This window comes from Harmonia axyridis, chromosome 1 (genome assembly GCF_914767665.1).
Source record: "Harmonia axyridis chromosome 1, icHarAxyr1.1, whole genome shotgun sequence".
Lineage (NCBI taxonomy): Eukaryota > Metazoa > Arthropoda > Insecta > Coleoptera > Coccinellidae > Harmonia > Harmonia axyridis.
The window spans coordinates 19,344,278-19,370,947 of NC_059501.1; the positions used below are offsets into that span (position 1 = coordinate 19,344,278).

At 35.6% G+C, this 26,670-nt stretch overlaps 1 protein-coding gene across 2 annotated transcripts in view; it reads left to right on the forward strand.

The window, feature by feature from the left end:
• Window positions 1-26,670, forward strand: part of LOC123670822 — a 290,673-nt gene that overhangs the window by 109,211 nt on the left and 154,792 nt on the right. Inside the window, exons 1-2 of one of the 2 annotated variants that reach the window (XM_045604383.1) lie at window positions 20,727-21,090; window positions 22,456-22,516. The gene's annotated coding sequence lies outside the window, so the exon portion shown is untranslated. Of the gene's footprint in view, window positions 1-20,726; window positions 21,091-22,455; window positions 22,517-26,670 lie in introns of those variants that run through there. The other variant, XM_045604384.1, reaches the window with a different exon arrangement.

A 26,670-nucleotide genomic window follows, 5' to 3' on the forward strand; every position in this document is an offset into this window, starting at 1 on the left:
GACTAATCACTGAAAAAATTGAAAAAACTTCATTAGCTGAGATCGATTCTGAAAACTGCAATTTTTAGAGTCTTCAGGAGGCAAATTGAATTTGTAACAAAGCGTGCAGTCATTCAGATGAGTTACTTTAAAGGAAACTTGCATTACAAAAATCAATATCATTTTCTACAATTTCGAAGCCATTATTGTGATGAACAATGAACTGATTTATTATTTTCATATGAATATCATGGAAAATTGAAGATTTAGTGTTCAATAACCAAATGATTCATCTTTGCAATTGTAGTATCTAAACAAGAATATTAATCCCACTAAAACTGACACTCAAAGAAAACCTAATTTTTTCCTCGAATTATTTGAAAAATTCTCGTTGAAATTGTAGAATAGATTTCAATAAATTAGCATAAGTAATAAAACTATCTCGGACCCGTGAAGAACTTTGGAAAAAATATAAAAATGTTTTACGACTATAATGAGCCATTACGAGGTGTTTCAACTCATCAAGTGACATAAAAAATCATACGGATAATTCAATTTTATGGGTAACATCACGTAACAGTCAGACACAAGGTGAAAAAAAGGAGTTGAATGATTCATATAAATATACATGAATACATCATCTGGCATATGAATCTGGAGATTTCACGAGTGATTTTATGATGTGTGAAATGTGTAGCGAATGACTAATATGTAGATATGAACATGTGTTATTAGTTTATTATTGTGAATTAGTTAAATCCTCAGTTTCATTTAGTAGTCTGATAAGATACAGTTGGAAGAATATTCCACTAGTAAAGTAACGTATTGTATTCCATAGTCTTCAGTGGATATATCTTTTATAACTCATTTTGTTTCAATCGATCGAGGGTACATGGAGCTTTATGATTTTTTTGACAATGAAAACATCGATTTCAAAATTTCAACTTGCGAAATGCAATCCACATCATCCTGAACGTAAAGTTTTCTGGAAACCGATCTAGGTGGCTACGAGAGAATGAACTATGCTCATGTTACAACTGATAATTATAAAATTCCTTTAACAAATTGCCTTTTTTGAAGACCATATACTGGCGTTTTTCCATGCTGATCCCTGGAAATTTATCTTACAAATACCCACAATAATTTAAATCTCGATGTGAAGCTTTCACAAATTGCTTCATCAGCCTCACTCAATATGCAAAGGCGGAAGTAATATTTTTTCTCTCGTAACTAAAGCTTCGTTGATTACGTTTTGTACATCGTCTTTGACGTTCAACGATAAAGTTCAGCATTTTCAACTTAACACAAATTGCCGATTGTCGTTTTGCGTATTTGGTTTTGTTCAAATTTCGTGCAACTGTTTAATATTTCTCCTTCATGACCAACAGGAATTGAACCATACATGTTACCGTTAGAAGAACACCTTTTACACTACGTTTTTGAACTATCGATGAAGAGGCGCCAATCGTCTGGAGTGTATCCTGTCAAATACATTTTTGCTAAGAGTACTTTCATATTGTTACAGAATACTTATTCCTTTGACGATAAAATGTAATATTAGTACCTAGATGAAGAAGGTTATGTTCTTTCTTGCTTATATTTTAGTAGACTCCTTTGAATGGATCAGGTCTCTCATAAGATCGTTCAGTACTTTGAAGCACTGCTTTGAATTCGCGGCCGTCGCCAGATCGAATTTTTCAAATTTTAGCAGACTATATTTCTGTATCATATTCTGGAAGTTCAGAAAGACTGCGGAGGATGGAACGGATATTCATCCCGAATCTATAACAGATCTTATTGAATAATCTGGCTTTTTTTCTATGTCTTTAACGTTGAAGTGTATACATCACATACATAATAAAAAACAACGAGATTTTTTAATCAGCAATCTCTCCTGGTGTATGAAATTATTTAGTTCAATGTTTTGAAACTATTCTATGAAATGATGAAAATTTAAACAGAATGATAGCATTACTTTAGTAGCGAATACTAAATATAAATCTAAATCGAGTACGACCAAGGAAAGATGTTCCTGACTAGAAGAAGATATATGTGTCTAGCCGAATTTGTCGTCACAATATTCAATATAAATGTACCTGCATTAGTGTAACAATGGTCTCTCGTGGTACTTGTGCATATAACTTTCTAATTCATAAGGTTCTCAGAAAGATACAATACGGAATATCTTTCCGCAACCCTAATAAGTGTGCAGGCACCATGATACCATTGCGCAGGCATATAAGAATAAGAGAAGGAAGAAGAAATTCAAGGTGTACAATATGATTTCATGTTCGTAACCCAGGTAAAAAACTGGAAAAAGGGGAGTTCAGTCGAGTAAGTTACGAGGTGATGACCAGTTGAGTTAGTAGAGTGTTCAAGGATGTTTCCAAGTGCTGTACCACAATAAAATTCTCGTCTGTAGTGCATCAGTGTTTAAATACGAAAACGCGATACCCCAAATATTGTTAATGACAAACCTTCCCTTTGCAATGAAATGATAATCTATTGATTTCTTTTGAAATGTATTCGTTTTTTCAATATCAAAATGAAACGTCTCATTCAAGAACTCTCTATAAAGAGGTTGATTAAGCTATCCCTTCAGGTATATATTTGGCTAATTAGATCTTCATTATATTTGGATCTGTGAAATTAGAAATTGGATATTTCTGGCTAGTATCAAAACTAAGATATCTGTGTCTCAAAAAATAAAGCTGGTATGAAAAACCTGGTGGTATTCTCGAATTTAGCTCATCAAAAACATCCCTTCATTTTGTCGGCCTGCGTAATACCATACGCATTTCAGAGGCGTTCGTTTTTCCCCCTGAACGATTCCCCAGCCTCATTATAGTCATTAAGAAACCGAAATTAATCAAAGCATCAACCTCGACGAACAAACACCCGTCATTTTACCCCGATTCGCACATCGCACAACTCCTTCGAATCCGCCAGCGAACGTCGAGCCATGAATGCTAATCTGTATATATGCAAACACGTCTAAATACGCCATTAAATACGTTTATGATACGGTCGCCCGTGTACCGTGTAATTCAGCATAGACGTACGAAGAAATGATCATAGTCATCCGACCCAGATTGTTCAACTCTCATTTTCAGGATGTTCATCAGCGCGGAACGTTGTTATGCTCGGTGCAGAACAACGCCAAGTCCAAGAGATAGATATAATTACTAGCGCCACGTGTGCCGACACTATAGCGAGAGAGGGTCAGCGCAATGAATAAAATATCCACTTGGCGTTTATTATGGAAGTTGACTGAGGACGCGGACTGTCGCAGTATGATTGTTTTGGCGCAAAAGTTTCGTTGCGTCCCCGAACGGTTATAGCGCATTAATTAGTTTATCATTGCGAAAGTTTCAGTGCCCGACGCGATCATGGTTCAACGAATCAGAACTAATTTGTACTGACTCCTCTCTATATGGTCGGGATATGTTTGTGTTCGGTTTGTCACGTAGCTTACAGAAAGAAGATAATAAAGGTTGTTCATTAAGTTTTGCGGTTCGAATGCAACTAGCCTAATTTTTTTTTGTTATATTGGTACACTCTCCATATGAACAAGTGTGAAGTATCATTTCAATCTGCCAATTCATTCCCCAATTAATATCGACGTGTCACAATATCTTTTTTTACAATGAGAAAATCAAGTATCGTGCAGTGATTGAATTTTTATTTTTGGAAGGTTAAAAGGCAGAGGAAATTCATGAACGAACGTTGAAAGTGTGAAAGGACTCTTCGCCTTCAATTAGTACTATTGAAAGATGAGTTGCTGAATTTAAACCTGGTCTTACAAGCCTTGAATATGATCCAAATCAAGGATGTGCAGCAGCAATATCAGATATCGTAGAAAGAATTCAGGATATAGTATGGGAAGATCATCGAATGAATGTATAAGAGATTGAGTAGAAGCACTAGGCATCTCATTGGGGCGTTGTAAGCAATACGTTGACTGAAGAATTGGGTTTTGGAAACATGTATGCAAAATAGGTGCCGCATTCGCTAACATTGGAACAAAAACACATTCGAATACGTACTTTCTCAGCAACAGTCAGGGCGTTTTTGGAAGGATAAAGATGATTTTGTGCGTCGATTCATCACTATTATTATTATTTGGGTCAATACTCTCGCTGAGTTTTTGGTTAAAAATTTTGAATTTTGATTGTCTTGATGTAAAGATGTTTTTATATGTGAAAACTATATTTTTTATTTCAATAATGATCTTCTTTATCAATTTTGAAGGATAATGAACTATTATGACTATGACTATTAGACTATCACGATGATAGATTTTGTTTGACGATTACTTGAAAACTGGTAGTACAATAAATTCTGAATGTTATTGAGACCGTTCAGACCAGCTGAAGGAAAAACTTCGTGAAAATTCTTTTAAACATCAGAGATGAACTGACGTGAAGGAAATGAAGGAATTCAATAAAACAGGTTCAAAATTGCCTAGTTATAAATATGCTCATCCTATCCTTAAATCTTTCAATCTCCATATGAATTTCCACGTATGAAGGAAAACTATCAATATCTCCAACTTTATATGCCAATGAAAGTAAAATCGAGAAGCAATAATCGCACATTCATATCAGAGTAGACACTATAAATGGCGTATTTTTATTAGCAATTCAATCGCTGTCTCAATATCTCATCGAATATCAAGTATGGAATGAGATCAATAAAATAGTAGGTATATTTACTTCGAGAGCTGAACGTATTAGGAATGCAAGATGCATATAACGTCTGCTGAATAATTTTCTATCTATAATTGAAGATCTAATGAGCGTGAAATGTATTCACTTTCTTCAGGGACCTGGCCAGTTTACATCTCTGGTTCTGCAGGAAACGCAAAAAATCACAACCATATGAGGGCGGAAATCAGGAGCTTATATCGAAGAGAGATTATGAAAATAAGAGTTAGTTATATCCATAACTCAGTAGAATGAAACAAAAAGTTTAACAACAGGTTCAATTTGGCGTCAGGAGCTTTTGAGCGCTCTTTCAACCATGATATATAACGAAATCAGTATTGTCTATTACCCCATCAAGATAAATTTATAAGCCTAAGTATCTATTCGTTTTTCCGGAAGAAATAATATAGAAAACTGTTTCATTACAAACGAATTTCACATGTATTCTCATTTTCTAAGAAAAATCCCACTATTTCAATGAAATTAAAAAAAATTATGACTCAATATTTAATTCCACTATTGGCAAACATATTATACGCATATCTCTTCATCCCAAAATTACCAACGAACTACAAGAGACACCTACGTCATCAGCTCGGAACTAATCGCGCTGTCGCCACATTGTTCGCCTCTCTTCACAACAATGATGAAGTACTCACCAAGCCAGCGACATCTTGAATAAATGCAACGCCTAATGACCACTCTCTTACGGAAAAAACTTCCGTGTTCCGTTACGCACGGACGGACATAATGTAGGATTATCATTTTTTCACCCTCTGTGGTCCGAACAGATTCTCTGCTCTAATAAGTACGGGCGTAGTTTTTCCAGATGCTCTTCGCGGCAACAATTTTCTTGGCCGCAACCGTCATTTCACTCTCGCACTTATATCCGAAAGAATCCCGGACGACAATTGGTCCTTCGAGTGAATGACTCCGGCTTCGATCTTCGATCGTCCTTGTTTTTCGATATCATTCGTGAGATCGATTTCATCATCGTGGAATGGATTGTGTCGTCTTGTCTTCTTATTTTAGGGCGTTACTCTTTTATGGGTTTTTGCATATGGAACGAGTATATTCGCTTTTTTAAGGTTGTGTAAGTTCAATAGTTTGCTTTATTACGGAGTCACAAGTGATTTTTCAAAATTCATTCGAGCGATGTTTTACGCGCTTGTTCCAAGAAAAGATATACAAAACAAATGAATAAGAAGAGCACTGACTTTGCGTCTAGAATTTTTAAGCGCTCGTTCATTCATGCGACCATAAAGTCATTATTGCTGACTAATTTACCAAAATTAAAGGTTATATGATCCTATGAAAATTGAATACGAATATTCGAGTAGTTAATTTACATATCCGAACTGAAATTCAACCTAGTACAATCTGTTGTTACGGAAATATTCGATGTTTTCTTTCGATATATTTCAAAAACCAATTGCAATATATACCAGAGATTTCACTGGAATATTATTCGTTCAAAAAGGTTAACGATAAAGAGTTGGACTAAGAAGCTGATACACAAGAATAAAAATAAGTTTTCTGATCTTTCAACCCTCTGAACCACAGAATATTTTTAAACGAATAGTCTGTGATTTATTTCGAATTAATCGGTTATTTGCAGGCGCTCGGAGAAATACCAGCATGCAAGAAGATGAAAAAAGGACGTAATTTCGATTGGGTATTAAGGCATCGCAACATTTCATGAACAAAATTAGTAAATTTCACTGAATAGATATATTTAATTCAAAATAGACGAAATTGAATGCAGATTGGCTATATCAAAAGAAAAACATCAATATTTTTAAGAATGTACCTATTTATAATTTTTATGTTTTCTTAAGAGGATTGTTCTGAAAAAATGATAAACGACATGGTGTTGAATGTTGCTTTCACGTTCATGTTTTCCAGCATATTATCAACCAGAAATTTTCGACTTTCAATTTATGTTCAGAAGACTAAAATAAGTATTTTCGAGCAAAAATTCCCATGTGCAATGTCGTAAAAAAAATTAATGAATAAGAATTTGAATAAGCGCTTTTTCAGGTCAGTGGTTTTCTAATCGTTCATTTATAAACAGAAAAGACTCGCTGTATAAACCTATAAAATCTACGAGGAACATATATAATCAAAAATGAGCAATGAATGATCAAAACATCAATAAAATAAATGGAAAACAGCAAAAAATTACTCACTCATAAAGGAGAAAATAAGAGCAAAGAATAAAAATATAAAAAAGAATATACATTTGAACCATCACATAATCCCGAAAGATCTAATATATTTTTGAACACATTAACACTACTTCATCGGAATATATAGACGCTAACATCAACGCCTTACATGTCTCTTTCAAACATCAAACTTCTTATGAAGAATAAATATTCTTCGTCATTATACTTTCACAGATTTTTATATAATAACATGCAGTAATATCATAAAAAAACAAGAAAAAGGATCAGATTGAAAAAAAAAAGCTGAAACCACTACATACTAAAATACTTCTGAAAATCTATTGGGCTGCAAGGTCACGCTTTGTTCCTGCCACACCATTGTCCCCAATCTTCCCCCCAGATCCCACCATCACGATAGAAATTTCTCCAAGTGAAACTCGAAGTCCGTCTCTCCCCAAAATCATCTTCCATCATACCCGTCAAACCAACCTACCCCAATCATCCATCTAGTTCCCCCAAGTCGACGACTCCAATTCCGGGGGCACCATTAATTTCATCAGTTGCCTCTCTCTCCCTCCCCGTCTATTTCGCCCGATCTCAACACGCGGTATTATTAATTCCGAAAGGCTGACGTTTAATACATCGAACAATGACCAAAATGAGACGGGCGGTCGAATCAGCCGGCCAAATTACAGGATCGCCAACTATACGAACTTAGTTACGCGCGTTCATTTGCATTGCAAATGCACGTGTGAAAATCGTTATTATTCCGGCGTTACCCAGCGTTCGGTTCTTGGCCCGTTCCTATCGGAATGCGCGTTCCCGCGATTTTTCTTAGGAAGGGATCGTTCGGTTATGTCATCACGACGGGCTACGTGATCGGTGAAAAATGTGCATGGGAAAAATTTGCCGGGTTCAGGAATGGGATTGTTTTACTGTTTGTTACGTGGGGAACGATAGTCGCGTGATAGAAACTTCAATTAGTCAGAAGATTCGATTACGTGTGGGTTCATCGATATTCGTAATGAACGTATGGAAGTATTCGAGCCGTGAAACCAAACAAAATCTTTTTCGGAAACAAAATTGCATTTCCCCAATATTCAACCCTATTCTGTAAATTCATATCGAATAGAGAATGTATAGATCGAATAGAAATGCACCGGAATCGTTCGGAATTGGTATTTTGTAACTCAAGTAGAATTACTATGGATATCAATTCCAAAATAGGCCACATGGGGCCTATACAGTAACAAGTGAAAAGTCGGCATGAGCATTCGATTGAATATTCAACACATACAACCTTTCAACGTAGTTAGATCTATCGTTATGGAAATAATCTAGATTTTTTCGATGATTGCTTGAATTTTCTGTTGACGGGATCAGCATGCAATTATGCATCAAGCTTGAAAAGATTACTATAGTATATTCATCTTAAATGTGAATTCATGTCATAAAACGTTTTTCATCATTATTGACAGGGTATGAACTTTCTTCAAGTTTTAGAATAAAATTAATATACAGGGTGGCCATTTGAAAACGAAACAGACGAGATTACAGACGAAATAAAGTTTTTCGATAGAAATGCTCGGACAGGTCGATTTCTGTTTCGAGGGGGACAACTTAAGATGTAGGTTACGGACGCATAGCGCTTCAACCCTTGCTACTACAACCCTCACCCCCAAATTTTGAATAGGGAAGATGGGGTGAGTGATTCCTCATTTGAAAGGTATTTTTATACTGATTTCAGCACAGTAATTGTTTTTTCATTTTATGCATTAGTTCTCGAAATATTCTTAACTAAGTATTTGAAAATGAAGTGGTGTTTTCATGGCACTTGTAGTGTTTTGTGAAAAATCGACATTTTGAGCTTCAAAACAACCATGACTGTGGCTTCCTTCCTAACTAACTAACGCATGAATATTTCGAGAACTAAAGCATAAAATGAAAAAACAATTACTGTGCTGAAATCAGTATAAAAATACCTTTAAATTGAGGTATCACTCACCCCATCTTCCCTATTCAAAAATTGGGGTGGGGGTTGTAGCAGCAAGGGTTGAAGCGCTATGCGTCCGTAACCTACATCTTAAGTTGTCCCCCTCGAAACAGAAATCGACTTGTCCGAGCATTTCTATCGAAAAACTTTATTTCGTCTGTAATCTCGTTTGTTTCGTTTTCAAATGGCCACCCTGTATAAGTACAATTAGTTGTCGAAATATTCTCACGTTTTGAATTTTGGTTCGATTTCGAAAAACTGTGAATATTACATGATATTGCATACTGTTGATTAGTCGAGTTAACAAACCAAACCCATGTTGCTTCTTCGCTCACATTTTCTATGGTTCTGATAATAATTACAAACAAAAACTAAATATGATCGAATATGTTGTCCCTATTCCTTCTGATTTTGGTGACACGATCAACATAAAATTTGGCATAAGGTTACTGTTATTCTACATGCAAATATGAAATTCAATCCCCATAGAATCTGTAGGTTTGAAATTATAGGAAAAACAAAATTTCGACTAGCCATACTCGATAGAACCCCTAGTCGGTTAATGTCTGTTAACAACCTGAACAGCAGCTTTCGAGATCTGACCCTATCCTAAAAATATCACATGCCGAACGGAGGGAAAGAATAGAATTATAAGAAGGATTCATCAATTTGTTGAACCTCATTGAAGACTATTGTCACTGTAGGAATTCATGGCTTAGCTTAATATTCGAGCTACTTGGCGACTCAAATTCAAGTCAAATCGAAGTTTTTCAATGTTGAGTTGATTTCGAGTCAAGCTCAAGCTACTTAAGATTGAGCTTGTGCCAAGTAGCTTGAACATTAAGCCAAGCCGTGAATCCCTAATTGTCAGACTTTCAAACTCAATATCAACACCCAAAACTTAATGAAACCAGAAATTCTGCCTTTTTCTCATCGGCATCCCGATGATCAAAGAATTTAATAATTGTCATCAACCATAGAATATGATGAACGACTGATATCTCCTCGTCGCGTATCAACTTTCCAGCGGATCGAAGTTTCCGACCTCAGAATCATCTTCTCCAATCGCTGGGGCCACAAACAGCGTCAGGACCGAAAATCCGAGGCGGCCGGCACGTGACAGAATTCAATATCGACGAGAACTGAGGATTCTAAATAACTTCGGGTACACGAGGCATTGTCTTGGTTAACGCGTTCTCGCGAACTTCTTGGGAATCGTGGACGTGCCGTGCACCAGATTACACGTCCATCGGGTTGGTGCATTGCTGGTGGTTATTTCCCGGAAATAAATAACTTGTAGGCTAGATTGAAGGCAAGAATACACTTCTGTGTTCTATGCCTCGCAACACAACTCAACGAGACGGACTCATAATCTGGACTTACTCGATCACACTTAGGCTTGGTGTAAATAATCCAGAAGCCACTCAAGTTTCAATACAGATAGGTGGAAATTATTAATATTAAATTGATGAGGTTCGAAGAAGACCGTTTATTTCTCCCAGAAAAATATAGAAAATATTAATTCTATGTAAACATTAATCCTGAAACAAAAACATATCCCAAGAGAAGAGGTAAAAAGATAAAAATTGAATACTCGAAGAAAGTCTAAGCCGCACATTCCACAAATGCACTGATCCGAACCATCGATCGAACGAATTCTTGAAACCGTTCACAGTTGTTGACTCGAGGACATCACTCTGCAATCCGTTCCATGCATCAAACTCCCTGTTGCTTAAAAAATTAAGTCTTCGTACTTTTCTGAGTTTCTACTTGGAACAAGTCCTAGGCCCAACAGTGAAAACACATTTTTGGTTAAGAATTCGACTTTATTCGTCAACATTGTCAAGAGTACATTTACTCCAATGCTCCTATAACTTTTTAATGCTTTTTCTGTAGAAATATTCGTCTTTGCTTTCGAAATGAGCTTTGACCTCAGTAATCACTTAGATCCAAATCCAAACCATTAGAGCCAAATTTCTTTCTCGGAAGCACCTCTTAACTGTTGTTGTCTATGGTGCAGATTTTAAACAGCTATGAAGCCATTGACTTGCTTTGCAGTATTTTTGCCCATCAAAAAAACATTGTTTCATTCATAAGAAAAATCGTGTTTCTTCATTTTTTCAAATCACAACAATTGTATCATTTTGGCGAGTCTTTCTCGAGCCAAATGTCATAGGTGCGGCCTCTCTCTAGGAACTGCGATGTTTCGTCCCGAAATCGCTGGCGGATTCTTCAGTTGGGCTATCTAGCGATCTCTGACAATGATACCCTCTCACACCATCGTGGAGAGGTGACTCTGCTACAACGCGGTGATCCTCATAACCAACCGGGGCCGTAGTGAAGTTTGGCGCAACGCTCAAAACGTACCTCTCGGGCAGACAGAGACACTACAACATCACTAAACCTTCAATATCACGATCCAAACTTGACGCATCCTTTGAAGCTTGGTACTACCGAGAGAAGAAAATTGGTATGCGACAGTGCCAGGCTCGGAACTTATTGCTGATTCGTAACTATGGAAATTGTTTGCACTGCTTCGAATCTGCCTTAAAAATAATGTTGATTACAAGTCTTCCGAAGATATAAGAAGTATTGTGATCACTATTTACTTTTACAATTCAGCCCATAGATGATTCCACTAAAAAGTAAGATTTTTCCATATGAAGGATACTAGTTGAAAATGCTCAAAGGTGAAATCCCCGGGAATCTCATGATATATCTCATGTTTCACTAGTCCGATGTTAATAGAAATCAATATGAATATCAGAATTGGTTCGTACCGGAGTGTTTCCAAGAAAATTTCAGCTCATTCGAGAGTACGATGTATTTTTCCAAAGTGCACCAATTGGCGACACACACAATAGCCACTCCAATTGGCAAAGCTCATTCATTGTTCAGTTACATTTCTCTTCCAGGTAGATACAGCTTGTTAATGAAAATCCTGGGATCATAACCTATATTTTTCAACATGCTACATACTAATCATGTACACGTGCTCGTCTACTAAAATTGGATAACAAAAGAATCATCGTCTTCTTGGGAAGAATTGCACATTTGATTGCTTTGAACTTTTATCATTATCAACAGATGAACAATTTCTTTTCATTTTGATTTTGAGAGGTTATCCGATTTGGTTCAGAACCCTTGAATTGGAATTTTACAGTGAATCTATCGTATTCTTCAATTTCTCTTCAGGATTTCATGTCAAATCTAATTCACAATATCATGTATTACTTAATCGATAGTTCAATTGGAAAAACTACCAGATTTGAATCAGGAAATAGCAGCGGCCTCAGCCAGAACTGTATTGTATTTCTATTAGGACAACCCACCCCCAATTAAACCGTCAGGACGTCCCGGCATGTCTCACCGTTCAATTTGGGCGGAATCCCGGAGACCTGATATACAGCCGGTTCGGAATTCCCGATCGCTCGGTCGTAAATCCAAGCCATGCTCTCCAGAACGTTAATTGGCCAGTTTTTCAGCCGTGGCCCGTGCTGTGTATCGCAATAACTCAGGATTCCTCGCATTTGTTGCATTTATTATGTACCCCGAGCAACTCGGAACAATCAACATTGTTGTTTTATTCCCACTCGTAGCGCATATGTTTAGGCAGTAATTGCTTGTACAGTATTAACGGAGACGGCTCGGCGCTGTTGCCGCTCGTTAGGTGGACGGAAGACGGCACCGAGACGTGCGATACCGCTCGAAACCCTGGAGAGAAGGGGTTGCGTCATGATTGTAGAAACGGCTTTAAAGGAGTTCTTGAAAGGTAGATCGCTCAGATAACCGAAATTATTCAGTGAGATAATAATCTAAGGAAATTTGCAGGGTTGATGATCTACGAATTTTTCCTAGGAATACATACCTTCTCGAATTCTAGTTTCTGAGAAAGGAAAATGGGGTGAGGTTGAAAAATTGGTGTAGTGTCTACTTCACAAATAAAATTGCCTATCACAGTTTCTGAGCAATAATGGGTAGTTCATTCGGTGATCCTCCTATAATTCATATCAAATGAAAAAATCAACAAGAATAATACTACTATTACTATAATACCACTATACAATATTTAACTAGGTATTTATATCATTCATTAATTATATCAGTGAATACAGAGTAGGCTTAACTATACACTTACCCCACCAATACTGTTCCGCTTCCAGAACATATAAAGTGTAGGACTTAAGCACTGAAGTCTTAAGAGGGGTTACAACCACGTGACTGCTCAATTCCAAACGAAGTTTGGTCATCGCAGGAGCGCCAGAGGGGAAATTAATGAATACCTAATGTTTGATTCATACACAGAAAGCCACGTGGTGGTAATCCCTTTTAATTGATTGAAGCGAGTTGTCATTAATTTTCATTATTGCATTTACGTCCGGGACGGTCTGTGCGAAAAAGCTTTTTCCTACAAATGCTATGAAAAGTAGCATATTCTTCATAGCTTACTCAATTTCAAAACTATGTATTGCTCATACTGTGGGAAATATTATTTCTCACGGCACTCTGTCCACACCTCGCTTGGTAGACCAATGAAATTGGGCTTTTGAGTAATTTCTATGGAAACGCAATAAATTAGCACATACTGTCAACGAATGCTATTTTGATTTGAATCAAGTCTTACTTTAATTATTGAATTTTGTGCAGTTGTAGGAAAAGTATAGTGTGCAACATGTGGAGAAAGTCCTCTACTCGTTCGTGTGTTTGCGGCACTCGCTTTCCAGGCTCGTGCCACAAACTTCCACACTCGCGAAAAAAGTTGGACCTTCCCCACTTGTTGCACAATATACTATTTATGCTATACAGGGAGTAGGTGAATAAGTACGACAAATTTCAGGGAGTGATTCTGCAAATGCGTATTTACAGCCACAGGGTGTTGAAGTTTTTCTCAAAAACTGACTGTTTATTCATTGCTCGGAAACTTGTCGAGATACTCAAATGAAATTTTATGGGTTTCAATAGGTAGTTATTGCAAATTTAATAAGATGCAATTAAGAATTTTATGTTTATCATTATCGCGCATAAGGATAATGATATCTTTTTTAGAAAAAACAAATTGTATGCCAGTTAGATATTTCAAGATGGAAATCGTATTTGAATTTCACGTTCAATTTGTGATAAACAATTGCTTATGCCTTTTTCATGGGTCAGTATTTCCAAAAAAAAAAATGTTATATAGCAAAATGTTATTATTTGTTCATGCTTAATCACCTCCTGGAGTTGAACACCTTAGTATAAAAGTACTTGGTAAGATATTTTCTATAAGAACTTCTTCAAATGATCTCGAAACTTTTTTGGCGAAGGTTAATTGCAGAAATAATAATAATTATTATTAGTACCACCGCGTGGCTTTTCGCGTATCATCATCATGTGAAAACCACATAAATATTCGATTTGTAAAAAGAAATCTCTTTAATTTTGTTTCGAACTGAGCAACCAAGTGATGGTGTTCCCTCTAAAGGCTCTTAGAAGCATGTGTGGACTTAGACAGACTGTAAACCAAAGTTGTTCAAGATTGTTTAAGATACATCTTGCTTCGGTTAATGTTGAAATCGGCGATCAAACATTAATTTTATTCCAAAAATGATCATAAGGCTTCACTTCCTGTAGTCTCGTAAGCAATATTTGAATTATTTTCACTCAATTTATTTCCAAATAGGGGTTGAAAAAATATGAAAACATGACTGAGGTCGTCCCCATTCAAGGACCTTTCCAAAATACTATATGTTTGCTATCGGCTATGAATTTGAAACTGTGAAGAGCCAAGTCCTCGACAATACGATAAACACCGCACACTTGGCAACGCCGCCCTTGACCGTCTCCTCTATCCCGACGTACTCTATGCCCGACCGGCCGTAGCGACGAAGATGATTAAGTTGTATACGACGAAACGAAAACAAACGAAACCAACGGCCATTGTTAATTATTGCAGTCGGAATTGAGGAGTCCTGGTGCTCGGCAGTGATTACGCCACGGGAGGTCAACAGCCATATTGGTACAAGGAAATAATCAACTCGTCGGACGCGACCCCTTGTCCCTTTCTTCTTCTTCCTTCGTTTTCTTCTTCTTCTCGCCTCTCGGCCCCGGCAGCGCGGCCGCGTAAAATTGAAACCGCCGACGATGTGTGGACGCTCAGGGTCATCAGGGACTGTTTGCGGAGTTATGCAAGAGATTATCGCAGCCTCCCAGCCTGCGGTCTGCATACTCCGCGGATTTATCGACGTATCAGATGTAATTGAAGGCGTGTGAGAAAAACACTCCCTTGCGGCGCGGTGCGGAATTATTGATTTCGAATTCGTGTTCTATTAGTTTGGCTTCGGATTTAGGTGTGACGAGAAAACGGCCTTTTTTCGATGGCCATTCTCGCGGGCATGTTTTATCAAGGCTCCGCATTGGAGATGAGGTTATTTATCTTGCGTATGATACGATGTATTATTTCGCATGGGCTCATTTATCACATCCTCCTTGCTTTGACTGATTATAGATTCTGCCGTTATTTCTCTTTGATAGCATAATTTAATTTTGCGATATTGACAACTTATGCCTCGTTTTCCATATCCTTTCTGTGATGCTACTTATCTGTGGGGTCAAGAGAGTTGAACTCTAGGTCAGTGAAGGAATTTCCTGATTCTTTGCCTATATGGGAACAATCAACTATGCTGTTCTTGTCGAGAAGTTAAGAAACAGTCATAAAACACGAAAGTCCAATCTGACATAATGAAGAAAGACAAAAAAAATAAAATAAAATTCTAAAAATAAAGCTATAGCTCATTGTCTTTCATTTTAAACACATTGTCTTCTATTTGACACTTTGTTTTCAATGAATTTCTTTCAATGTTGTAGCTACTATTGAATCTCTTCCGCACACTTCAAACAATAAAACTATATCTCATTGCCTTCCATTTCACAGGCACACTATTTTCAATGTATTTCTTACAATGTTGTATCCATGAACTAGGGACGGTGAATTGAATCTTGATGATCACTAATAGTGTATAAGTTTCCTTCCAATATTTAAAAGCTTTCCAAATACATAATTTGTATAGTATACTATTAACCTCTGATCGTGTGGAAAGTAGTTCCTCGATATTCAGTGAACTTTCAGCTTCCTCGGTAGATCATTTGGTAGAGCACTGGACTAGTGATTCGGAGGTTGTGGGTTCAAGTCCCGCTCGAGAAGGTACTTTTTCCGAAATAAAAAAATTGTCTGTCATGTCGTGATATATTATTATAATGTTGTATCTTCTATTGAATCACTTCTGCATACTTGTGAACTCTTCTGCACGAATAGGATATCGTTCTGCTCAAATTTCTGTAATTCGCGCTCTAAATCGATTTTGTCCATCCATCTGGCCATAAAACACATGATTTTCTCGAAAATTATAAGAATATGAAATAAGATACGAATAGATTGTGATAAAAATCGGATAGGTAGATACATTCCAAATAGCATAATTTGGAACTGAAAAAATATTCCTTGAATTTATCAATCAAGAAAATGAAAGACTCTTATAACTGCATAAGAAATTGGAGTATAAAAAAAAAATGAATAAATACGGAATGATTCAATTTTATAAAGTAGCATCATTATTTTCATCAGAGCAGTACTTGTTGACAGTTTTCATTCAATGTTTCGAATAATTGATTGGTTACTGTGAACTTTGCGATTTTTTTGTCACAAACAAAAATAAATTTGTTTTTTAACCATGAAATTTATATTATATTTGGAACAGCAGAACTCACGGCATATGAAATCGGAAATACATTAATATGAATGTCCAAATAGGTTAAACAAGGCCAATTGGTGTCATTGAAAGCTCCTCGTTACCACCTCATCCTTTATGTATGCTTTGAAAAGTCAGCCAAATGGAAATATATCCAGTAATTTATGGTTCATTCTTGACAGACTGGTATTATTGTACCTACCAGAGTCATTCACATTTACATTATTTAGTATCTATTGTTACCAATAGGATTTACATGGACTAAAGGAGATTTCTAGCAATTAAGTTAATTGTTGGTTTTTGGCGTCATGTTGGACATAAGTGTTTGAACTAGTTGAAGGCGAGACCACTCAGATGGGAAATTTATTCTTGAAAGACTGGGAAAATTCCAAGATAACAATACATAAAAATATCCTAATTTGGAAAAATTCATTCTCATTTCTCACTAAAACTGTCTAAAATACAGCAGTCCAAAAGCTAACCGTTAGATTTCAGAGATTATCATCTTGAATAATTATGAAATCTTTTGTCTCCAAATAACCTTGCGCACAGATTTAAAATTATATTACAATATGTTAATTTTCATTTGAATTCCTAGAGTTGGGAGCCTAATTGTTCATGTAATAGAGGATACTGTTATATCCAAACTTACTCTGTTACTGGTTACGGTTATCTCGTTAAAATCGTAAACTAATCGAGAGTAACTTTGATAGTTCCCCAAATGAGCCAAAACGAATATTCAAAGATTCTAAACAATAATCATATGCGAGACATTGTCAATAACATACTCAACTCTAGCATCAAACAATCCGACAAAGACAATAATATTACATTTTCCGGTTCACTTATTCTATTTCCTTTTCAAGTCACTTATGAAATTCCTAAGATTAAAAAATGAGCCTATCCATATAACTCTACTCATTCGGTTAGTAAATTGGGATGCTATAAAATAATTTCCACATATAGTCATTACTCCAAAGTTATTGGAGATGAAAGCCCTAGAGTTCGGCGTACCTTTATGAAGAAGACTTCCGAACCATATCAAAATTAGTGTAGGTAAATGGCTTCTTGATTCAATCCTAATCTGCAGATGATTACAGGGCCTAATTCAGTAGACCGATGAGAAAATAAGACATCTTGAAGAAACGCCACAAAAGAATTATTTCATGAATAAGGAAGAATTTGGGCGAGATTGAAATGGGTAGAGAACAATATCTGAGAAAAATCGGAAGAGAATCTTAACATTTGTGAAAGATCAGCGAGATAAGATCCCAGCATTGCAAATGCTTACAGTTGGGATATAGTCAAGGATCATTAATTTATGTTAATTGACACTGTTTTATGTGTTCATAGCTTAATATCTCAGAATTTACTAACGGAATTCGGTTTTGTTCATATGATCGGCTTGAAATTTCATTCGAAACTTGAAATTATTACTTTACATAGCAAATTTTCATCTTGATCGAATATGTTGTTTCGAAATTAACTTGAACACAAAATTTTGAAATGCCATATTCACGGAATCCCTAATCGAATTCGATACCCTGAAACTTTGAACTCTAAACCTAATCATTTAAGACCGTTCCCGATTCAAAATTCGAAAATAATAGACATTGTGACTAAATGTCAGAGTGATCTGTTGGGGGAACGAGCGGACAAATATCTATTATTTGTACTATATCCAGAAGTTCTCTAGAAAACAAAGATATTGCTGCGTACAATTTGGTGGGAAATTCATTAATTTCCTGAATCTCTGATCTCATCCATACTTTTCAAATGAGATAAGATAAGAATTCGAGAAAATGAGTGATTTCTGCATGTTAATAATAATAAATATAATAAACCGATAGGATAAATAATTATTTGATTCGAAATAATATTTTTCCAATGCGTTTTATTTTCTACAGAAGAAAAAGACAATCATCCATTCCTTTAAATTTGATCTGTGGTCGAAGTTAACCCGATTACCTTCAGATGATTTCGAGTAATACGGATCCGGATACTTCCAACGAATCATTTCGAATTACGGATACCACCCGAGGACCGAAGAACAATGCGAATCCAATCGCATCGGCCTTCCACTTTTTCATTATCCAATCTACCCCCCGGGCACGCGCCTTCGCCCGCACGAACAGGACACGAGGTCGAACGGATGGTCACGGAAAAATCCGGATGAAATTGCGGAACCATTAGCGATCGACACAAGATATATGTATTATTCAGATGCGCTCTAACATCTCGATCCGCCGCCAAGTACTAATAACCGAGTACCGCGGGTACTTAGTACCATTTCCCGATGATTAAACGATTCCAGTTCGATTTGTTTTCGTTAGCGATCCAATTCCGAGTCTGGCAAACTATTCATTACTACGCAATCATTGAATTACTGCGAAGATATACAATGTCGGATAATTCTGTCGTGTTTTCTTTACGTCGCCGTCTCTCTCCCTCTCGACGTGTATCGAGCCAAGATGGAATCCTAATGAATCAATTAAAATTACCGATTTCTCGCATTCTCGTGGGATTACTCCCTCGCAAACGAAGCAAGTATCCGGTTCTATCCATTGAAGCGTATTCGATATGTTAGATGTCAATTACAACGATGTTCTTCCATACTTCAGAGGGGCGGCGAAGATGATTCTACGTTTAATTCTGGTTCATCAGGGATCTCGGAATGATTATTTCTATTCAATCAATATTCGTGCCGTGTGAATATGTTCGTGATCAGCATAATAAATCTAAGGGTCTTGGAAATTATTCACAAATACTTAGGTTCTTCAGTTATTACCGGTACTCTTCGGAATACAGACATAATTTCTTAATTATTCCGATGACATGGACAAGAAAGTACTCATGAGAGTAAACATAATCCATTTTACGTATCATAGGTGCCTTTCATACGTAGTACTCGAATTGAGGAAGGGACAAAAAATTCCGAGAAGTACTCACAATTTTTGTTGCCTACGAAGATATTTCCATTTTTTTGTTTCACTTCTTTTTATTCGGACTAAAGAAGATATCAAAGAGTTGTTCTCTCAAGGTACTACTTTCCCTGGAAGTACTACTATTGATCAAGGTTATTTACAATAGAATTCTAAATTGAAGAAATATCATATTTATTAATTGAAAAATAGTGATAAATATCACGAGAAGAGCTGAACCTAGATCGATTGCAATCAGAAGTACTTCTATAAGATATAATTCAATGGTACTTCCAACGAAATTCTGAACTAAAAAGATCTCATCAAGTTATTCATTTAAAACGAAACTATTGAAAAGAATGGTATTGTAATTCATTCACTAGTACTCGGGTACTTGGGGTAGTAAGGTACTCTTCGGAATACATATATAATTTCTTCATCACTCCGATAATATTGGATCATGAGAGAAAAAACAATCCATTTTACGTATTCTCTCTTCCTATCATAAGAAGGTACTACTCTAACTATGGAAGGAACTAAGAATTTCGAGAAGTACTCACAATTTTTGATACACACAGAGATATTTTCATATTTTTACTCCAATACTTTTCAGTCATACTAAAGACGATGCTAAAAATGAAAGTTTTGTTTTCTTGGGGTACCACTTCCTCTTGGAAATGCTATGGATCGTTATTTCTAAGGGAATTTTCAACTGAAAATATCTAATCTTCATTAATTAAAACAAGTTTATCGAAATATATCACAACAAGAAGCTTAAACTGAATATACTGTTGTTTGAAGTTGATAAGTTTTGGTATTGCTCTATCTCAAAAGAATTTATATTTTATCGAGGGTACTACTATAAGATATAAATCAATGGTACCTAGAACAATCTCATGAAAGTCTTCATTAATAAAAAAAATATTGAAATAATAAAAACCTCAACCCAGATCTTCAGCAGTTGAAGAGAAAAGTAAAATCAGAATAGTAGTACCGCGACAGGTACTCAACTCTATCACTGCAAGTCACGCAAACGAGATCGAGCAAAAAGAAGTTCCCCGTCGATTCATGTGACACAAAATCCGACCTCTAGCCTAGAGTACTTAAGGTACTCGCCCTAATTTTTTCCCCTCCGTCCTACTCAAAATCACGCGAATCTGCGTGTCAACCGAGATAAATCCGAAAGGCGAAAACGCATAAAGCTTATTCGTTTTCCTTCGGGCACCCGGCTCGTACGTTTGGCACTGGACGAAGAGAACCATCGGCTAACGTTGCGACTTCTTCTCTTTCAATCATCGTGTCGATCTAACGGTACGACCATCAAAGACGGCCGTGGTCGCGAAGAGAGTCAGTGGTGTTCATCCATTCAGTAGTATTCAGTTAGTAGTAGCATCAAGAACCAGGAGAGTTCCTGGGCGGTAGTTTTTATCCATCGAGTCTTAGGAAGTTTGACTTTGAGTGGTACTTCGCGCGACTAAAGACCTTCGCGTTTCCGGGGTCGTATAAAGCGGTTTTGGCTGTTCAGTAAATCGTTACGTTTCGTTTGGTAGATGCGAGATATTTGTGTAGGCCTTTTTGGTGAATTTCGCGAAAATTGTGGTAAGTTGAGAAATAGAAGCATAAAAATTAGTATTAAGTCTGTTTTGATATTATTGAGTTGTATTCTAGGATGAAAGCAACTTCTCCTAGCGAATAGATTTTTAGAATTCATATCTACTGAATTTTTCAATCAGGGATAAATTCATATTGATAATTCTTTCAAAATTTTATTCATCTCCAAATTTTTCTGATAATTATTCTATAGTTATTATAATTAATAATTTTGATGTTATTCTATAATTTTTGAATTAATAATAATCAATTCTCTTCAAGTATCATTCATAAAATCTCTTAATAATCAAATATTTCAATTTAAAATTTCCTAATTTTCTAATTTTCATATTCGCAAGAAATACAAAAAAAAATTGTTATCAGTTATTTTCATTTCTGAAAATAATTTATAGAGTGTTATGATCGAAAGCATTCGCAAGAAAATTTACTTTAATTTTTTTCCGCATTCGCAAATAATTTTTTCAATTATTTATTTTCATTCTATTCATTTTCCTTTCTGAGGATGATTGAAATGTAGAATATCTCTAATGAATCAAATTCTTCAACAGAAAAAATTTTAAAATATTCCCGTCATCTCCATTTCTGAAGATGATGCAGAATGTGAAATATAAAAAATCGAAAACAAGTTGAGATGAATATATAAAACTTCTATCTCGTTTCAGTAATTGGAGAATAGGAGTATTTCAAATCATAATTCTGCTATTCAAAGGAACACAAATGTTGTCCCATCGATTTCTGAAAATATTATAAAATATAATTCCACAAATCATCATCTTCTGAACTATTGTTCACGAGAAGAATGGGTAAAATGTGTTTAACTTGCCTCAAAATTCCAGAATAATGAATGACAATTTCCAAATGAGAGTAGAAGAAATTTTCTTGCGTGCCTCAGATTTCAATAAATTCAAATAATCCAATAATATTTTCGTCAATAAATCATCATCACCTAGAGAAATAAATAAATACATGTTTATCCTCAAATAAATCATCAATAGCATAAATCAACCTCCACATTGATGTTTAAAATCAAATTATCTCACGAACTGTCTGATAATTACGAAATAGTATTTTTACTTAAATTGATAGAGATTATTTAGATCTAGGTATTGGAGAAAAACATAATTCATTTTATTTATTCTATTGTTGTGAGGTAGCAGCTTGCATATTTTTTTCAACACCGTGGTTTTTAAGACTTCCGGAAGTATGAAAAAATTGCCGTTCGAAACGATAAAAAATAAAAAGACGAATGAATTACAGTTATTTCTCATTTCTACTCAAGCTTATCGCACTCGAATATTACAAGACACAATTCAATTCGATCCCATAGTAATGCTGATTTATTTTTTTTCCCAGGATCGAGAATTCCGTTGAATATCGGAAAGCCATAATCTTATACCTGCACCTCCAAGAACTGGTAAGATTTTGCTCATTTATTTTATCATTTAACGCGGCCTTATTGCGATTGAATTTCCTATTAATTATACATTTAGTGGAGTTATCTTTTGGAATGCCATTCTGAGTGAGTTCCCAGGACATTATCCATTAAACCTACGGTGAATACCCAGATGCCGATTATGTACCGTTAAGAACGCATCTCGATCACTGGCGCATTCGCCATTTCGTAGCGAATCCCAATTATGAATATTTTGACTCACCAGTTAAATTCATAGGATTTCACTTTCTGGATTTACGCTTAACTTACCTGAAAAAAAAAGAGTTATCAGTTTTTTCATACAAAATAATACCATATAATAATATTAATATAATAATATATAAATATTTTTAACAAAGGTACTCTCCTATAAAAAAAAACCCAATTTCAAAATTTTGTATAATCAAAAAACGGATTATTTTTATCCATTTGATGGATACAGTACATTCTACAACGTAAATGGTAACCATTCGAAGTTGATAACATTTTTTGCATGAAAAATTTCGAAGGTTCATCATTGAAAACAATGAACCACAAGAATATGCCTGTTTCCGCCCAGATTCTGAAATTTCGCCGGTAAATTAACGAAATAGTTTAAAATTAAAACGAAAAAATTATTCATGATATCCATGATATATAACTGACGGTTAATACTATTTTGAATCCCCTTACAATTTTATTAAGTTGATTTCATAAGGCAAAAATTATATTATCTTTAGGTTGGTACCAAATAAGTTTTGAGGAGCTGAATCTCTGTCAAAAATTATAGGAGGTTTTTATGTGAACAAATGGTGTTAGGCTTAGGCTTAGGACAATTAGGAACATTTTTAATTTTCTTAATTGCTGAAAATTTCAAGGAATGTTATATTTTATTTTTTATGAAGAAAAAAGTGCTTTTATGAGCACAACACAAAAAATTAAACAGATTCATACTGAATCATTTTTCAGCAAATTTTTATGCATGGAGAAATTTTCTTTTATTGAAAAGTTCTAATGAGAATGGAATAGGGGTTTTTTGTTTCACCTCATTAAAAGATCAGTATAAAATTAAAATATTCACAGCTTCTATTCATATTGGTGAAACATACCCATCAAATACCAAAAATAAAAATGTTTTTTTTCTTCCTTTTTAATTTCTATAAAAAGCTTTGGAACTTTTGTTTACTCGAAAGACCCTTATTTATTTTTTGACTAGGATTCGATTCCTCAAAACTCTCCTACTTATTTGGCAACAACCTGTATGTATGTGTTGAAGCATATTCCATAGTGTTGCTTTCAAAATGAAAATTATGATTTTCATTTCCAAATAAATTGTTAACATTGAACAGCTGAATCAAAACTTTGTTATGAATCTTTTCATTGTCGAAAAAATTAAGGAAATAAATATTTCAAATCGAATTAGTTCTGTTAAAATAGTAGAGATCTTTCGATTTCTACATTTTTGAAACGAACGTAAAAAATTCTAGGTTCGAATGTAAAAGGTGAATCCCGGAGAAACACAAACCAATATTGATAAGAAGAATTCATATTCGAACCTGATTCTCACCTCGTCTCAAAGTTGAGTATGTTCCGATAAAACCAGATTTTCGCATGTAAATGATTCTTAATTCGCCAAGAGAACGCAAAATTCTCACAGGTGTGTGTCGCTAATGACAACGGGTCAACCAGTGGTGGTACCACCGAGGAACATCCAATTAAATCATCGAATCGGTGCATTCCGAGCGTCCTACCGGGGGTTCCGTTAGCCGAAATGCGGATAAAGAGGACAATACTCGGAAGATGACGATTTCCGTTAAATCGGAATCGCAGAATCGATAAATAAAGCAGTAAACAGCCGATATCGACGTTTTTACGGTTGGCTTAGCGACCGGCGGTGCGATAGAGCTGCGCTTGACCTAGAATCGAGTCTACCGCAGGTGGCAGTCAATGAAGTCATGCGACATACGCGATATTATGCAAAATTTGCATTATCATCGACCTTGCCCGTGAACGTTCTTGTTTTCGCACTTGATATGAGCGACAACAGGTGGTACGACATACTTGCACCTTGATTGAGTCGTATGGGAATGTAATTCACCTCGATTCGTGACGCTATGGTGATGACCTGGAAAGGAATTACTAATGGTGATTGAATTGTATCATCCTCAATCTTGAGGATTCGTAAAAAGTTTCTTCCATGAAGTTTGTTGGAATACTTGCTACCCTTTTGCAATTCTGATTGACGGTATTAAGAGTTTCACTTCTCCAAATTCAATTCGAAGGTAGAATGAGCCAGGATGCAATTTTTAATGAATCAGGAATGATTCTCTAATAATCTACTATTTAGATGAGCCTCAAGAGATTATTGGTCCACATCTTGATACCATTCTTCACCTCTTTAAAACTAACAACCAAAACATTTGCCGACAAAATTATTAAACATACTTCCTTAGAGAACGGGCAGCATGGATTTCGGTGGTGAAGATCAGGTACAGGTGCCATATTTGTTCAAAGACACATTACTGAAAAATCTATCGAGTATAATAGCCCATCCTCCATGTGTTCCATCGATCTAGAAGATGCCTTCTATCGCATTCAGATAAAAGATGTAACACACCTACCATGCGAAAGACAAATACTACAAAACATCGTCAAAACAATTGGAAACATCTATCAAGCCAGTGGGATTCAAGCTAGGAGAGCGAGGATGCTCTTCAAAGGCTATTTCATCAAAAAAGTCCAATATGAATATATCGGCTACAGAAACAAATTGCATGAATACGTCCAGAACACCTCTAGATGCAAACTAGAGACAAGTCTTTATACAACAAAAGATAGCAAGAACAGCAGCAATGTCTCAACAGCACCGTATGGGGCAATAAACATATGGGAACTGAAATCAATTTGATAATCTACAGGATATTTTCGAAATATGTGTCCTCATCTCCCAACAATCATAATTGTGATAAGAAACGACAGAAATGAACCTTCAACAAGCTATGGCAGAATATAAAATGACATGAAAGTTCAGCAATAGAAAACAAAAAAGCATATGAAACTAATGAATCAAACCATAAAGAAGAGATACAAAATAACTTTCTCTTATGGTTTGATGCTGATATAGCATTGGCATATATCGAAAGACATGAAATTAACACCCCAACGAAAATTTTGCATCTTGGTATTTCTTCGTTCTTCCTTGCAAATTGCCGAAAAAATCAACTAGCAAATCTTTAAATATACCTAAACAATTTTCTAAACTAAACATACCACACCACTTACAAACCAAACTTATTTTTTTTGCATTGAAAGTGTGCTAGCTTCCATTTACTGACAATTCATCCATGTGTTCTTACTTTATCTTGTATGTATGTATATGGCACACTCCAGTACACAGATGCTGCGGTAAGAAATGCTTATCTCCAGATGTGAAATTATCGCGAAAAAATTATACATCAAACGAGGGCGTAATCCTAATAAATCACCAACTGCCTCTATTCGCAATTCAAACATAATCGGATACATAGCCGGTTCTCACCGATACCGATGACACACCGAGTCCTTCATAAAGATAAGTTCATTACAGTAAGTGCAAAGAAAACAAATTCAATGTTCCCACATATTCAAACAACTTAGATAATTCACATTATAATGATTATTTTACCGTGTAGATATTATCTACTGCATACTTGTAAAACCGGTAGCAAGCGAACAAGTTTCGATACCTTAGCGAGAGTAATTGATATATTATGGAGCAGGTTGTTTTCCTAAAGATTCGAAACTAAATTGAGCAGGCAGGAATGTACTCGCAATGATATGCAAGAGCCTTAACAAGTATTAGAAGATGTGATTTGAGCATTTTGATTTGTACATATCATAAAACAAACTTTTTATCTGTCATCTTTTCTATGGATTCTTCTCTCGATATTATACTCCTTCTTTACTTTTTCGAGGTAGAATTAGACTTCATCAAAGCTACAGAGAAAACAAACAAACTTCGACCTTGTGCCTTTCAATTTGTACAAATTTGTTACTTCACCTGATATCTATATTGTTTGTTTTGTATGTTGTAGTCTTGATGAAGCCTAAATACATAGGATGCGAAATTGGCTCAGTTCAAATCAGTTGCCTGAATTCAATGGTTCTAACCCTTGTTA